This window comes from Lactuca serriola, chromosome 5 (genome assembly GCF_051521515.1).
Source record: "Lactuca serriola cultivar US96UC23 chromosome 5, Lser_US96UC23_V15, whole genome shotgun sequence".
Classification (NCBI taxonomy): domain Eukaryota; kingdom Viridiplantae; phylum Streptophyta; class Magnoliopsida; order Asterales; family Asteraceae; genus Lactuca; species Lactuca serriola.
Window position 1 is genome coordinate 203,876,001 of NC_136412.1, and position 16,665 is coordinate 203,892,665.

A 16,665-nucleotide genomic window follows, 5' to 3' on the forward strand; every position below is an offset into this window, starting at 1 on the left:
ATGTAAAAAAATGTAATTAGGAAGTTTGTATATAGTTGTGTTTATAGTTTAATTAGATATTGTGTTTAGGAAAAATACTTGGCTGTCAAAAGATTCTCTTGGACTTGGACTTGGATTTGAATTTATGACATTGGACTGAATGTTAATTACTTCGACTAGTGTGTCACACCCCGAAAACCAAAAGCGGAAACGTTTCCGGGGTTGACTCCACGTTGAGTATCAAATCCAATGCATATAGTAATCAAAGTAAACAACCATTACATTACATATATTTGAAAGTTTACATTTGTCTCAAAAGTAAATTGTACAAGTGTTATACATATATCATACGATCAAAAGTAGAGACAAGTCTTCTGAGCGCTCCGTCTTCACCATAAGATATCGCCGGGTACCTGTCTAACGTGGACCTGAGAATACAAGCGGTTTGAAAATCAGCATAAAGCTGATGAGTTCATAAGATGTTTGTTTGCTGAAAAATGTACCTGTTTCCTTTAGTTTTCCGAAAAGATTTGTTATCCAAGAAAATCCCATATTTTCTTATGTAAAACAGTTTAGTTATCCTTCATTACAGTTCAATTACGCGTTATACGTTACCCCAGGAAAATCCCATATTTTCCTAAATGCAAGACCGATTGAATTTCACAGAGTATGGTTTAATACACAAAACTATATATTGAGAATCATGGGATTACTATCCCGAATTAGATATAAAAATACTTTAATTATACGTGAACTGTAGATGGAAAGTAGTTTGAAAACCTTGGGATTAACATCCCGTACTACATATAGATTTAATACCATGGGACTATCATCCCGGACTAGATACAAGATAGTTTGATATACTTGAAAATATAGACGGAAAACCATGGGACTACCATCCCGGACTAGATACAAAATAGTTTGATAAAACCATGGGATCACTATCCCGAACTAGATATAAGATAGTTTGATAAAACCATGGGATCCTTATCCCGAACTAGATATAGATTCTAACCATATGAATAACATCCTGCAATAGATATGAACCCTATAGACCAAAACCATGGGATTACCATCCCGTACTAGATATAAGATCTAAAGATAGAAGATTTATTTAAAATGTATTCCAAAACTAAAGTTGTGAATAAACTTATATTAATAGGTATTGTGAGTCGGGTAACCATGCTGATACGACAATGAGACCTCCTTGACGCTTGTCAGACGTCGGACGATATCCATAATTTGTCACCCCTGGCGTACCCGCCTAACTGTAGCTAGCAGTTAAGGTGTGGGATTGTCAGTCCCGAATAGATCTATTCACAAATTCCTCGCTCTCCCTCTAGGAGACTCAGGTTACACTTCCGGGGAGGATTTACTGATCATCCATAAAGGGTAGTGACTAACTCACAAACTAGTACTAAACTATTCACAGGGTTCTCATACGATATCAAACATACAAATGATTAAGAAATATAATACAGCGAATATAGATACATACAATGAAACTATTTGGCAATACATACAAATGATACAAAGATAAACTGAATCAGACATAGTTTACCTAATAACATTATACACGTATCAGTACATGATAAAACGAGAACTAAAGAACCCCCAAATTATTCCCATAATAATTTGATTAGTTTGGTTATTTTCTTAACTAAAATCCATTTAGTTGTAGTTGATAAATCATCCCTTATGCTCAGCATAATACATAAGGAGTAAAAGTGTTTATAAATTTTCCATATATTATTTGAAACACATCAATGTTATGTTTTGAAAACAATTATAGTTTGCTTGTATTCCCCCCTGAAAACATTGAAAAACACGGAAAAAGCGTAGGGGTATGAACTCACCGGACGAGAAACGTGACGATTTAGGATGCTAAACGTTGGTTCGGGGCTTGCAAATGCACGAGGTTCCTAAGTATAATGCAAAGATACACATTTGTACCTAATTAGGACTTAGATTATTTAATTGCTAGGGACAAACACTTTTAGTCGCGGAAACACCCCATTACTAGTGTTTAGAGGGACCCGGGTGGCGTTTAAACTCACATAAGGCTTGGATATGGAGTTTACTCTTCAAGAGTAAACTCATAGAGGAGATTTCGGCCCTAATGACCCCCCTCCCCATGAGTTTACGGCCGTAAACTCATGGTGGGGTATTTTATGGTGCAAAATGGCCTTATTCTTCTTGGGGAAATTTGCTAGGATCAATTCTATGGCCTTGGAATGGATTAAACATAATTAAGGACTATTTATTGGAGTTTATGGCTGTAAACATGGAGTTTACGACCATAAACTCCCCCCCTCACATCAAATCCTTAATGTTTTGGTCCTTTAATCAATCACATGTGATTCTAATGATTTTTCCAAGCCTTGAATGGATTTTTAAGGGACTTTTGACATGGTTTTAGGAGTTTACAGCCCATGAACCCCCTCATGGCCATGAACTCCTTGGAAGGGTGTTATAATATGTTTTAAGGTCCAATACTTGTTTGTAAACACTTCTAGAATTTATCCCAAGGCTTTAGGTGTGTTAAAGTGGCATTTTAACACATTTAGAGGAGTTTACTCTCCATGAACAATGAGTTTACGGCCCAAGCATGTTCTTGGGCAGTAAACTCAAGTTTACTCCTCTAAATTGATGTTCAAGGTGTTCCAAGGGCAAATCTAATATTCTAAAATTCATATCTAAGCTCCAAAGGTCGATTGGAAGGGTTTTTGGGCTCCAAAACCCATTTTATGTGAGTTCACGGCCTAGGACTGTTCTAGGGCTGTAAACTCATGAATATGGTCCTATTCGATGATTTGAACTCAAATTTGAAGGCCTAAGATGTTATACTCGGAGTTAGGTAGTTACCTTGGTGATTTGGAGCTTAAATTTGATGATTTTGGACCCTTAAACTTGGTTTGAGGAGAGAGGTTAGAGAGAGAGTAGAGAGAGGAAGCAAAAGCTTCAAATGAATGTTTAAAAACATTTAAATAGGTCTCAAATCTTGGACACGGTGGAATTCTACCCGATACCGGCATTAAACGGGGCTTTTGGTCGAACTTGATTAAGTATCCGTAATTCGGCGAGGACATTTCTAAAATTTATGAAATAAACATTTTGGGCTAAATTCATGAGTTCCTAAGAGGTTTGGACACTCATTAGCATCAATTAAACATTTATGTTTGATTGACTTAACCCAAAACCGACATCGGAACGTTTCGATATACGGCGAGTTATACGGGTAGAATGGGTTTTCAGCGATGAACAACTTCGGGTTGTTACATTATCCCCCCGTTAGAGGGAATTTCGTCCCGAAATTCAAAGAATAAGATATAGATCATGAATTGGAATGAGGCACAAATGGATTTGTTGCCTTAGATCTTCATGTTCTCAAGTGGGATCAGGTCTCTGCTGGGCGTTCTAGCGAATTCTCACTATCGGGACGTGTCTTTGTTTCGTACATTGACTCTCTCTCAATCTATGATCCCAATTGATTCTCCCATGGAGGTTTCAACCCTGGATGACTTCGGTCTTCTCAAAGGAATCACTAGGGTTTCGTTGGGTAAATACTTCTAAGGATTCGAGACGTGAAGTACCGAATAAATGATACTAAGCTCTAAGGGCATCCAAAGTCTGAAGATCGCAGAATCGATTCTACGAAGATCTCGAAAGGCCTGATGTACCACGACAGAAGTATTCTATACTTCCTAAAGCGTATCATGCTTTTCTGGGATAAAGCCATCAACAGGACACACGCTCCCACAGGAAGGCATGTCTTTATGGAGCCGGGTAGCTAGGGGTTTGATGGCTTTATAAGAAATTTATGGGTATGACTGCGATATTAGTCGATGGGACCCAAGAATCTACAGGTTTCTATGGGTATTTTTGGAGCCGACTAATTTCCCTATCGCCTTGGACGTTGGAAAAGTACACGGTTATGACTACTTTGCTTGACTACATGATCGAGGGAAAGGGGTTTGACCGAAAGGATACCACTACTAATCCGTAGTGATCATATCAGTTCTTGGTCACCATTTCGAACACGTCATTCTCACTGAGGTTCGGTCACGAGGTAGATCCAGAGATTAGGCCGATGCGGAACTAAGCTAAAATGTTCGAAAGGAATTCTCGGGAATTCTTCGGGAAAGACATTTAAGGGAAAGAGCTGCTGACTTCCCGTTTCTTAATGATCACAGAAACAAGGGATGCGTGATAATTCATATCGGGAAAAACTTTTGAGCTTTAAGGCATGAAATAATATCAAGGTTTGATGCCGAAGATCACGAGAGACGGGTTGGGGAAAACATCTAGACTAGCGACCCTTTTGAAACTAAAGGATAACAACATGAATGAGACTTGGTCATTACATGTCCCACATAGCATCAAAGTATTTTGTGAAAAGTTTCCCCCATTTAAATCGAATGGAACAGAATAATCCTCCGGCCTGAGGATACAATCTATAGGTACGAAGTTAGTGTTCTCTATCTCACTGGTTAGCCGTCTCAATTGTACACATTTTCGATTATAAACGAAGGGTTAAGTTTAGAAATTGTTCGAATGGATAGATAACAAGTTTCCCTTCTAGTACTAGAATTGAAAAGAGTTGCAGGTATAAGAATTGTCAAAGAGAAGTATACCTGCGGCGACAGTGGGATCAGCGGTTGTAGCTGCTTTGGGGCAATTTCTTTTGAAGTGCCCTACTTCGCCATAATTGTAGCAGGCTGGACTGATTCCCGTTCCAAATGATTGGTTCGTTGATTTGGCTGGTTTTCTGCAGGTTCGAGCAAGATGGCACTTCTTGCCACAGTTGTCACACATCCTTTCGCGACATGGACCAGGAATGCGGTGGTGGTAGCTGCACTTACCACACCAAGGAAGGGTACCAGTGTATCCACTGGTAGGAGTTTGGGCCGTGGAACCAACAACCGAAACAGTAATAGGGGCAGTAGCAGCTTGGACTGCTACTGTTTGCTGCTTCTTAGAAGACCCTTGCGTACTCTGGGCCTTCCGCTTGTTCCAAAATTTCTTTTTGCTTCCACCTCCACTGGTGACTGGCTCGGGAGTGGTAGCCTCCTCATCAGAGTTGTCTTCGTGATCGATCAAGATTTGCGCAAGACATTTAGTGCTATCATAGGTGTCTGGCTTCGCAGCCAAGACATTCCCTTTTGTTGGCTGGGTCAACCCCCAGATGAACCTCTCAATCTTTTTACTCTCCGGGGTAACCATTCCCGGACAGAGTAACGCCAGATTATCGAATCTTGAAGTATAAGAGGCTATGTCGGAACCCTTCATCTTTAGGTTCCATAGTTTGTGTTCTAGCTTCTGAATTTCGCCCCGAGGGCAATACTCTGTGAGCAGAAGCTCCTTCATAGCTTCCCAACCCATAGCATTTGCTACAGGTAGAGTTAAGGATTTGACTCGGCCATTCCACCAAGTCAGGGCTTTATCAAGGAAGGTGCAGGCGGCAAACTTTACTTTATCAGAATCCAAACAGGCACATATTTCAAAGATTGATTCGATTTTCTCGAACCATCGGGTGAGGGAAATGACACCTCTGGTGCCATCAAAGGATGTGGGTTTCGCGTTCACGAAGTCTTTATAGGAACCCTCTTTTCGGTGTCCCTGACTGTTCTCTTGGTTTTGGGTTTGAGTACCACCAGAACCATCTGAGTTCCTTTGAGACATAGCAGCTGCCACCGCGGCATTGACAGCTGCCTGGAACATCACAAAGTCAAATTCAGGAGGAGGTGGTGGTGGAGGGTTGTTGGTGTTCTTCGAGCTGGGTCTCTTTCTTGGAGGCATCGTGATCTAAAAAGATCAGGAAAGAGAGGATCATAAGTCCTCTGAATTGAATCAAGAGATATGGATCAGGGGATATCTCTTCAAGACAAATATAGCATCATATTAAGCGATAAAGTAGGAAAGAGTGATCAAGGCAGATAATTTTATTGTAAGAGGAATGATCAAGGAACAATGTGTATACGAAGATTTTCTACAAAGGATTGACTCGAGAAATACTCCCATGGTATTTCTTGATTCACTGCAACGACGACTCGTTGTTTGGGGTATTGGGTAAGTTTTAGGTATGCCGCATACCACAGTCACTCCCAAGCACATGTTGGCCGTGTCTCGAATGAATATAGTTGGCCAGGATATATTAATCCTAGAAACAACTACATAACTGCCCAGGTTTAACCGCAGTGTACAGCACCCATTTACTTATGTTTTGTTTTACTTGTAGTTACGGATCTCGACGGTTCGGTATACTTGTATACTTTAGAAAATACTTATAGTTTGAAGATAGTTTTATATCAGAGCACTGAGGCCCCTTAATGTTTATAGTTTTATACCATGTAAGGTTTGGTATACTCCGTTCACTATAAACAAGGGCTCTGATACCAATCTGTCACACCCCGAAAACCAAAGGCGGAAACGTTTCCGGGGTTGACTCCACGTTGAGTATCAAATCCAATGCACATAGTAATCAAAGTAAACAACCATTACATTACATATATTTGAAAGTTTATATTTGTCTCAAAAGTAAATTGTACAAGTGTTATACATATATCATATGAACAAAAGTAGAGACGAGTCTTCTGAGCGCTCCATCTTCACCAAAAGATATCGCCGGGTACCTGTCTAACGTGGACCTGAGAATACAAGCGGTTTGAAAATCAGCATAATGCTGGTGAGTTCATAAGATGTTTGTTTGCTGAAAAATGTACCTGTTTCCTTTAGTTTTCCGAAAAGATTTTTTATCAAAGAAAATCCCATATTTTCTTATGTAAAACAGTTTAGTTATCCTTCATTATAGTTCAATTACGCGTTATACGTTAGCCCAGGAAAATCCCATATTTTCCTAAATGCAAGACCAATTGAATATCACAGAGTATGGTTTAATACACAAAACTATATATTGAGAATCATGGGATTACTATCCCGAATTAGGTATAAAAGTACTTTAATTATACGTGAACTGTAGATGGAAAGTAGTTTGAAAACCTTGGGATTAACATCCCATACTACATATAGATTTAATACCATGGGACTATCATCCCGGACAAGATACAAGATAGTTTGATATACTTGAAAATATAGACAGAAAACCATGGGACTACCATCCCGGAATAGATACAAAATAGTTTGATAAAACCATGGGATCACTATCCCAAACTAGATATAAGATAGTTTGATAAAACCATGGAATCCCTATCCCGAACTAGATATAGATTCTAACCATAGGAATAACATCCTGCAATAGATATGAACCCTATAGAACAAAACCATGGGATTACCATCCCGTACTAGATATAAGATCTAAAGATAGAAGATTGATTTAAAATCAATTCCAAAACTAAATTCGTGAATAAACTTATATTAATACGTATTGTGAGTCGGGTAACCATGCTGATACGACAACGAGACCTCCTTGATGCTTGTCAGACGTCGGATGATATCCAAAATTTGTCACCCCAGGCGTGCCCGCCTAACTGTAGCTAGCAGTTAAGGTGTGGGATTATCAGTCCCGAATAGATCTATTCACAAATTCCTCGCTCTCCCTCCAGGAGACTCTGGTTACACTTCCGGGGAGGATTTACTGATCATCCATAAAGGGTAGTGACTAACTCACAAACTAGTACTAAACTATTCACAGGGTTCTCATACGATATCAAACATACAAACGATTAAGAAACATAATACAGTGAATATAGATACATACAATGAAACTATCTGGCAATACATTCAAATGATATAGAGATAAACTGAATCAGACATAGTTTACCTAATAACTTTATACACATATCAGTACATGATAAAACGAGAACTAAAGAACACCCAAATTATTCCCATAATAATTTGATTAGTTTGGTTATTTTCTTAACTAAAATCCATTTAGTTGTAGTTGATAAATCATCCCTTATGCTCAACATAATACTTAAGGAGTAAAAGTGTTTATAAATTTTCCAGATATTATTTGAAACACATCAATGTTATGTTTTGAAAACAGTTATAGTTTGCTTGTATTCCCCCCTGAAAACATTGAAAAACACGGAAAAAGCGTAGGGGTATGAACTCACCGGACGAGAAACGTGACGATTTAGGATGCTAAACGTTGGTTCGGGGCTTGCAAATGCACGAGGTTCCTAAGTATAATGCAAAGATACACATTTGTACCTAATTAGGACTTAGATTATTTAATTGCTAGGGACAAACACTTTTAGTCGCGGAAACACCCCATTACTAGTGTTTAGAGGGACCCGGGTGGCGTTTAAACTCACATAAGGCTTGGATATGGAGTTTACTCTTCAAGAGTAAACTCATAGAGGAGATTTCGGCCCTAATGACCCCCCTCCCCATGAGTTTACGGCCGTAAACTCATGGTGGGGTATTTTATGGTGCAAAATTGCCTTATTCTACTTGGGGAAATTTGCTAGGATCAATTCTATGGCCTTGGAATGGATTAAACATAATTAAGGACTATTTATTGGAGTTTACGGCTGTAAACATGGAGTTTACGGCCATAAACTCCCCCCTCACATCAAATCCTTAATGTTTTGGTCCTTTAATCAATCACATGTGATTCTAATGATTTTTCCAAGCCTTGAATGGATTTTTAAGGGACTTTTGACATGGTTTTAGGAGTTTACAGCCCATGAACCCCCTCATGGCCATGAACTCCTTGGAAGGGTGTTATAATATGTTTTAAGGTCCAATACTTGTTTGTAAAAACTTCTAGAATTTATCCCAAGGCTTTAGGTGTGTTAAAGTGGCATTTTAACACATTTAGAGGAGTTTACTCTCCATGAACAATGAGTTTACGGCCCAAGCATGTTCTTGGGCAGTAAACTCAAGTTTACTCCTCTAAATTGATGTTCAAGGTGTTCCAAGCGCAAATCTAAAATTCTAAAATTCATATCTAAGCTCCAAAGGTCGATTGGAAGGGTTTTTGGGCTCCAAAACCCATTTTATGTGAGTTCACGGCCTAGGACTGTTCTAGGGCCGTAAACTCATGAATATGGTCCTATTCCATGATTTGAACTCGAATTTGAATGCCTAAGATGTTATACTCAGAGTTAGGGTAGTTACCTTGGTGATTTGGAGCTTAAATTTGATGATTTTGGACCCTTAAACTTGGTTTGAGGAGAGAGGTTAGAGAGAGACTAGAGAGAGGAAGCAAAAGCTTCAAATGAATGTTTAAAAATGTTTAAATAGGTCTCAAATCTTGGACACAGTGGAATTCTACCCGATACCGGCATTAAACGGGGCTTTTGTTCGCACTTGATTAAGTTTCCGTAATCCGGCGAGGACATTTCTAAAATTTATGAAATAAACATTTTGGGCTAAATTCATGAGTTCCTCAGAGGTTTGGACACTCATTAGCATCAATTAAACATATAAGTTTTATTAACTTAACCCAAAAACGACATCAGAACGTTTCGATATACGGCGAGTTATACGGGTAGAATGGGTTTTCAGCGATGAACAACTTCGGGTTGTTACATAGTGTAAGTGGTTTGAAGTTTGTAACCAATCTGGATTAATATTAGGGAATTTTTAGAAAATATTTTTCATAAAAAGATTGTTGTTAACCAATAAATATCTGGAATCAAACATTGTTATATTTTATGAAACAAAGATGGTTGAGAATGTTTTGTCACATATAATTTCACGAGAGTAAGACCATAATTTGTTCCAAGAATTGACTTAGTGATATTGAAAAGGAATAAGTGTTGTGATCTTTGATTCTGTTGAGTTGTACTAGGAGTGGCCAAAGTCTTGTTTCTATTATCATATAATATTTTGAGACTAAAGCCAAGTTAATTCAAGGCATGACAGGTACATTCTCAACTATGGTTCAAAATAGGGTAATTGGGTTGGTTCTTTTCATGTTTGTTTTTATTTCATGCATTAAGTTTCAAATAGTTTTAACTTTAATTTTCTTTTCTTCTATTCTATTTTATTTTCTCCAGTTTAAATCTTCTTGTTCCTTCTCGAGGACAAGAAAGGTTCAAGCTTGGGGAGATTTGTTAGGTGCATTTCATGCGTTCATTTTGTAGTTTTAGTTCATAAAAGTGCATTGCATTTAGGTTAAACTCATGCATTTTGCATATTTTTCGGGAGTTTTCATGATGCAATTCTATTCACACACTTTTATGATATTTCAGGGACTTTTTGAAGGTTGGATATTGTTGGAGGAAGTTAAAAAGAATTGGAGACAAAGTTGCAGAAGTTTTGGAGCTTAGAAGAGAGAGAATGAAGAATTTGGCTTCACAGGAGTTTACACGGCCGTGTAAACGTATACCTACAATTTACATGTGTAAATGTATATACAAGGACATTCTACTTCGAAGACCTGGAAGAATTAAGCATTCTACTTTTCTTGTTTACACGGCCGTGTAAATGGCACCCTTTAATTTACACGGGCCGTGTAAATGTCTCGACAGTTTTTAACGAAGTTTTACTCTCATATAATTCAAACAATCAGTTTTATGGGCTGTTAGGTCAGATTTTGGGCAGAGAGAAGGCGATTTTCAGAGCTTTTGCAAGTAGATTAACACTTGGAAACACTTTAATTTCCTTTTTCTACGTCAATTTTAAGTTTAAACTTGTTTGATTTGTAGTTCAACCTAGCCATGTGTGGTTGATTTCATTATCATTTCCGAATCTGAATTCTTAAGTACGTGTTGTTAGGTTGTAACTTGAATTTGACTTATGTTTAACATCTGTATTATTTGATTTGATCTTAATCATGTGTTTGGTTGGTTCTCTTTTTCACTTGATCAATGAATTAGGGTTCTAGTCAATCTAGTTAATCAAACTATGAAATTCGTATATGTTTTATGATTTGATGTTAGTAACACACACTTACTTGGTTGTAATTAGATCAAAATTAGTGCAATCAAATATTAAATGTTTATATTCCCAAGCTTAAGAGGAATGTTAAACATTGTTGGTAATTAGTGCAAGAACTTAATGCATTTAATGATTTGATGCAAGAGCTTATTTGAATTGAATCAATTAAATGAAGTTTTATTTGAAGAGCTTGTTTTGAATAAAATACTTTTTCCAATTTGGATATTAGAGTTTATTAATATACAATTTACCAACCTAGATTGCACATGAGTTATAATCATATTACATCTTTCAACATAATACATGTATAAGAGTTAGAATCGGAAATGTACTTCTTTTACTGCGTTTGTTATCAATCTTTCTTATTTATGAAGCTTAATTCAAGTTGAAACACAATCCCCCATTTTAATATTATTTGTATTATGTGTGAAAATATGGCAAGATAAGAAGTCATGTATTCCTGTGGACCGACCCTGCTTACTCTATACAATCTTTAGTATTAGAAATAGTAGTGATTTGAGCTATATTAATATTATTTTATCCCATTATTTCTTGGTTTGACACCCAAACCAATTAGTTTCCATAATTAATATACCATAATGAGTATATTAATTTCAAATTTCAAATTTCAAAGTCAATTTCAATATCTAATAAATTACAATTTAAACCATGGTTCATAACATTTTGTTATAATTAACAAGTTTAGTACACATGTCTGAAAACTAAACACTTAATTTTCATTTATTTATTTTTCGTATGTTTATTTATTTATTTTTGAATTTTTTTCACATAATTTCCACTTATTTCAAATTTTAAATTCAAATAAACTTTCCGTTTACTCCTTCGTATTTAACATTTTTTTAAGCAACCTGTATTGTATACCGGTCTCACAACCAATTATAAAAATACAAAAAATGAGAACTAATATAGTTCATTATTACATACCATATAAATAAATAAATATTACAACCATTTTATCAAATCAACATATATAACACAAGATTCTCAAGAAGTATCCATCGAGCAAGGATAAACCACTTCAAGATGCTAGTCTTCACTTGTATTATATTGTTCTTAAGCCATTAAAACTTATACCAAATAATCCTTAAGGAGAAGCAACTGATGAACCATTAAATCTATCATTAAATTGCAAGAAAGGAGAAAGGTAGAGAGAGAGATCATATTCATGAAATATGCAGCCAAAAGAGAAGGAGAAATGAGAGAAACACTAATTTTTCTTTATTCTCATCACTCATTTATATATTTAGATATGCTTGTGAAAGGCCATACTTCATCTAATGTACAAATAACCACATGTAAGAAGGTGTGGTCCATGAAAGCAAGTCAAACAAGCCAAATTCACATCCCACAAAGGGATCTATGGTTTTGAGTGTGAAGTATCAACAAGATTGTGTTGAACTCTTTCTTACAAACTAGTTTGTTACATATAAATGATTATTCAAAGTGTCCATTTCATTTTCACATCCCATTATGATGGTAAATATTACTTTCATAAAATAATGTTTTTTCCAATTAAATACAAGTGTTAATATTTATTAATAATCAAAATTATTCTAATAAATAATCAATTTGTAGTAACTTGCTATAAGGTGTGACCATATATGATTATATTTCATTAGCAAATATCATTCTACAATGAATCTTGGGAATTAAAATCTTTCAAAGAACATAGGCGGTGATATCATGAACTGACGTCGATTATGTATATTCTTTTGATGTCAATTCACGAGGCAACAATATCGATTCACAAGGTGTCGATTCAGGTTAATTTTGTAGTTGGGATGTACAAAGACATATAAATAAATTATTTTTTTTATATAGGTATATATTATATAGTCTAGAAAATTTTGGCCATTTACAAAAATGGGTCCTAAGCAATCGTCGAGTTGTGCACCTTCAGGACCAGGCCTATTTCCGTTGAACACAATTTGGCAGTGATTCGTTATTAAGCATTAAGTTCATCATTTGTTATATTTTTTGGGTGTTATGGATGCAATAAAGTGATGACACTATAACATTCAATTCCAGGTATCTTCCTCTTTGGTCCATATAGTTTAAATTTTTAGCAAAAATGGTCCCCTCATACGCTGGGTGTACGTTTAGGTACGCTTAGTGTAAATACATTCTTTTGGATTGGGGAGCATAGCCACTTATGTTGTGAGTACATGGTGTACGCAGGGCGTACGTAGCCAAAGACTATCCCCTAATTTTTAGGGAATGAGCCCTATTTAAACAATATTATCACCTTTTGACACTCACCCTCATTAGCATCCACTGCTCATTACGTCCCATCTAACCCTAGTTCACCCCATTTGAATGTTCTTGTGCTTTGAAGTGATTTTGTGTCATTTTAATGTGTATTCATGAAGAAGGAACTTGGAGACCAAGCATTTGTTGAGGTTTAGCTTCTAGATCCAGTGTCTTCATCAACTTTGGAAGCTTTTGAAGTGTGGGATCTTCCAGTTCAGTATCCAAGCAGTTAGTTATTTATCAGCGGACTAAGGTGAGAGGGCCTAAGGCACCAAGGCCGACCCATTATTTGTGAGATAAGGTTTTAGCTATATTTGAGATATGTGTCTGAAAGACCAGGACTTGGCCCCTGGAAACTATAGGAAAGACCAGTATATGGCCCCTGGCATCTGTGTGAAAGACCAAGATCAGGCCCGTGGCAACTGTGTAAAAGACCAGGATTTATCCCTCGGCAGGAAATTGCTTGTAAGACTATGGTTTGGCCCATAATACTAGCTTATTTGTGTTTGGTATGTGGTACTTTGGGGAAAATCACTAAGATTTTGCTTATACTTTATATTTGTGGTTTTTGGTACTTCCGGTACTAAGGGGAAGGGTCCGACGTGATGACACATCATTCACTCCTCACTCTTTTTCGTACATTTGGTATTTACTATGAGCACTTGAGATTATTGTTATGTGATGGTTTTGGAACAACGTTATGAATGTAACTCTTGCTTTTAAAATGAAAATTTTTATCCTGGTTTCTAGTTCATTACAAGTTGGTATCAGAGCATTAGTTTAAAGGATTCAGGCTGTCACACCCCAAAACCGGAACGGCGGAAACGTTCTGGGGTGGATGACGTCATGCCAAGTATCACAACATATGCAATATAGTAATCAAATTACAACAACCATTGCATTAATAGTAATATTTTTACATAGTTTACATTACATAGAAACATCAAAGTAATACAAGTAATGATATAGGTGCAGCTTGGTACTAAACTGTCTTCACCAAAAGCTCATGGGATGTACCTGTCTTTTGCTGACCAGAGAATACAAGTTAATTTGAAAGCGAGTATCAACATTTTTATAAATGTTGGTGAGTTAATAAGTATTTATTGTTATTTGTGTAAGTAAGCATTTTATTCAAAATAACTTTATAATAGTAGTAGTTTAGAGTCGATGGTGCATTAGAGTCCTTTCCAGAAAATCCTATATTTTCTTAATAAAAGAAGTCTTCTACCAAGACCCGACAGTGTTATGTTTTAAAGAGAATTTCCCTGAAATATTAACATTACCAAGATATGGTATTTGAGTTTAAAGGAAGTAGAAGAATATCACTAGTAGAATACAAGGGAAAATAGCATATGCCTCAGCAGAAGATACTGCTGACTAAGGCAAACAAATCATAGACTCCATGAGATTATCGAGTGAACGACACGCCTGGCTGAGTTTAACAAAAGGAGACACAGACCCCAGACGGTATCAAATGAAAGATGCGTCTAGCAAGGCCTAAAAAAAGAGTGAATGTGAACTCGTATGTAACCATGCTGATCGACGATAGAGTATCCGATGACCCTACAGGTCACGCGTAGAGGTAGTGGCAGTAGTAGTGGCAGTAGTAGTAGTGGCTTCATGTCACCCACGCACCTTACCAGCACAGACTGTAGCTAGTAGTCAGGATGTGGGAGTGTCAGTCCCATATAGATCTATACACATGATGTTCGCTCTCCTTCCCGGAGACTCTGGTTACACGACATTGGCGCAATGAAGCGTCGTAGTGGGAAATAGTGTGTCACATTCTAAAGTAAGAGAGAGATATAGAGAAAGAGTGGGATAGAGTGAGAGATAGAGTTTCCTAACTATTCCTATAATAGTTACTAGTGTCTCTGATCTATGAGTTACGAGTGGGAGGATGCCCTTGCTACCCAAGGGAAATGAACTGATCGATGTAAACCGTTATGTCTATACATGTATACATAATATATAATTAATGATTAAACGACCTTCGGACGGATATCCGATCCCACTAGACCACATCCAAACGAGGAAAACGAAATAGGGCGAACTAGCCTTCCTAAGTCCTTTAAACGTTATTTATATAACTATACAAGCACAGGCATACATTTAACTAAGTGGAAACATTTAACGAAGTAGAAGCGTTAACAAGGTAGAAGCATTAATAAGTAGAAGCGTTAAAAAAGTATAAGCGTTTAACTAAGTAGGAGCAATTAACGAAATAGAGGCATAACGAAGTAGTAGTATCTAACGAAGTAGAAGTATAAAGACACAGAAGAAAACTTTGGTGAAAACATTGGAAAACCTTTACACCTAAGAAAATCATGACTTTGTATTCTTTTTCAAAATAAGTTTGAAAACTTTTAGAAATCCTTTGAAAACCTTTCATAAACAAGTTTTAAATGAAACTTCGATAAAACATTATAAGTAAAGAAATCCTTTGTTTAAAATATTGTTGTAACTAAATCTGAAGTAAAACATACAGCGCGAGAGAGAATTTGAGAAAAGCTTTGAACAAGTAAAGACGTTTTAGAAAACCATTTACAGTATCATACTTGGTAAAACAGTTGACAGTGTAATAAATCCTTGTGCATGCGGGTTATCAATCACATGTGATTAATAGGATAACGGGCATGTTTTAACTTGTATTCCCCCCTAAAAGCATGTAAAAACATTTAAAACGTTAATTCAAGGGTATGAACTCACCTGTTGTAAGTGGATCGAACGAAAGTGCCGGTTGGGTGCTCGGTGTCAAGTAAAGACTTGAACACACTTAGTGACCTATTAACATATGATGACATATGTTTACATACAATTAGTAAATATAATACTAATTAAACATGTATACGCATCCTTAAGTGCGGAAAACACTTTGATTAAGTGCTAGGGGTGTCCCAGGTAACATCTATGGGTATGTATGGCCTAGATATGGAGTTTACTCTTCAAGAGTGAACTCTTTATAGAGTTCAGGGACCTAAGACCAACTCCCATGAGTTTACGACTGTAAACTCATGGTGGGGGTGTTCTAGGATGCTAAATGGTCTTATATCATTCATAGAATTAGGCTAGGTCCAAATATGAGGCATATGAAGGAGTTTAAGGCTCTTAATGGACCATTTGAGGAGTTTACGGCCCTAAACAAGGAGCTTACGGCCGTAAGCTCCTATATGCACATTCCTTTGGTGTATTAGGGTCTTAAATGGTAGGAAATAAAGTTCTATGCATTTTTCCAAGTCAAATGGGGGTGTTAGGGCATCATTTGGCCATCTTTTGGGAGTTTACGACCCATAGACCAATTCTAGGGGGGTTTACGGCCGTAAACTCCTATTTCCTTTGTTTAATTGATTTTTAATGCCTTTACCTTAATGGGGGTTTCTTCTAGACATTTTACAAGGCCATTGGAGGTGTTTGAGGGCATTTCTAACACCTTAAAAGGTGTTCGCGGCCCTTGAAGATGGGTTTACGGTCCAAGAGTGTTCTTGGGCCGTAAACTAATGTTTACTCTCCAAAATGCAAGGTTTTAGTGTTCTAAGCTCAAAGGTGTAAGTCCACAAGTCACAT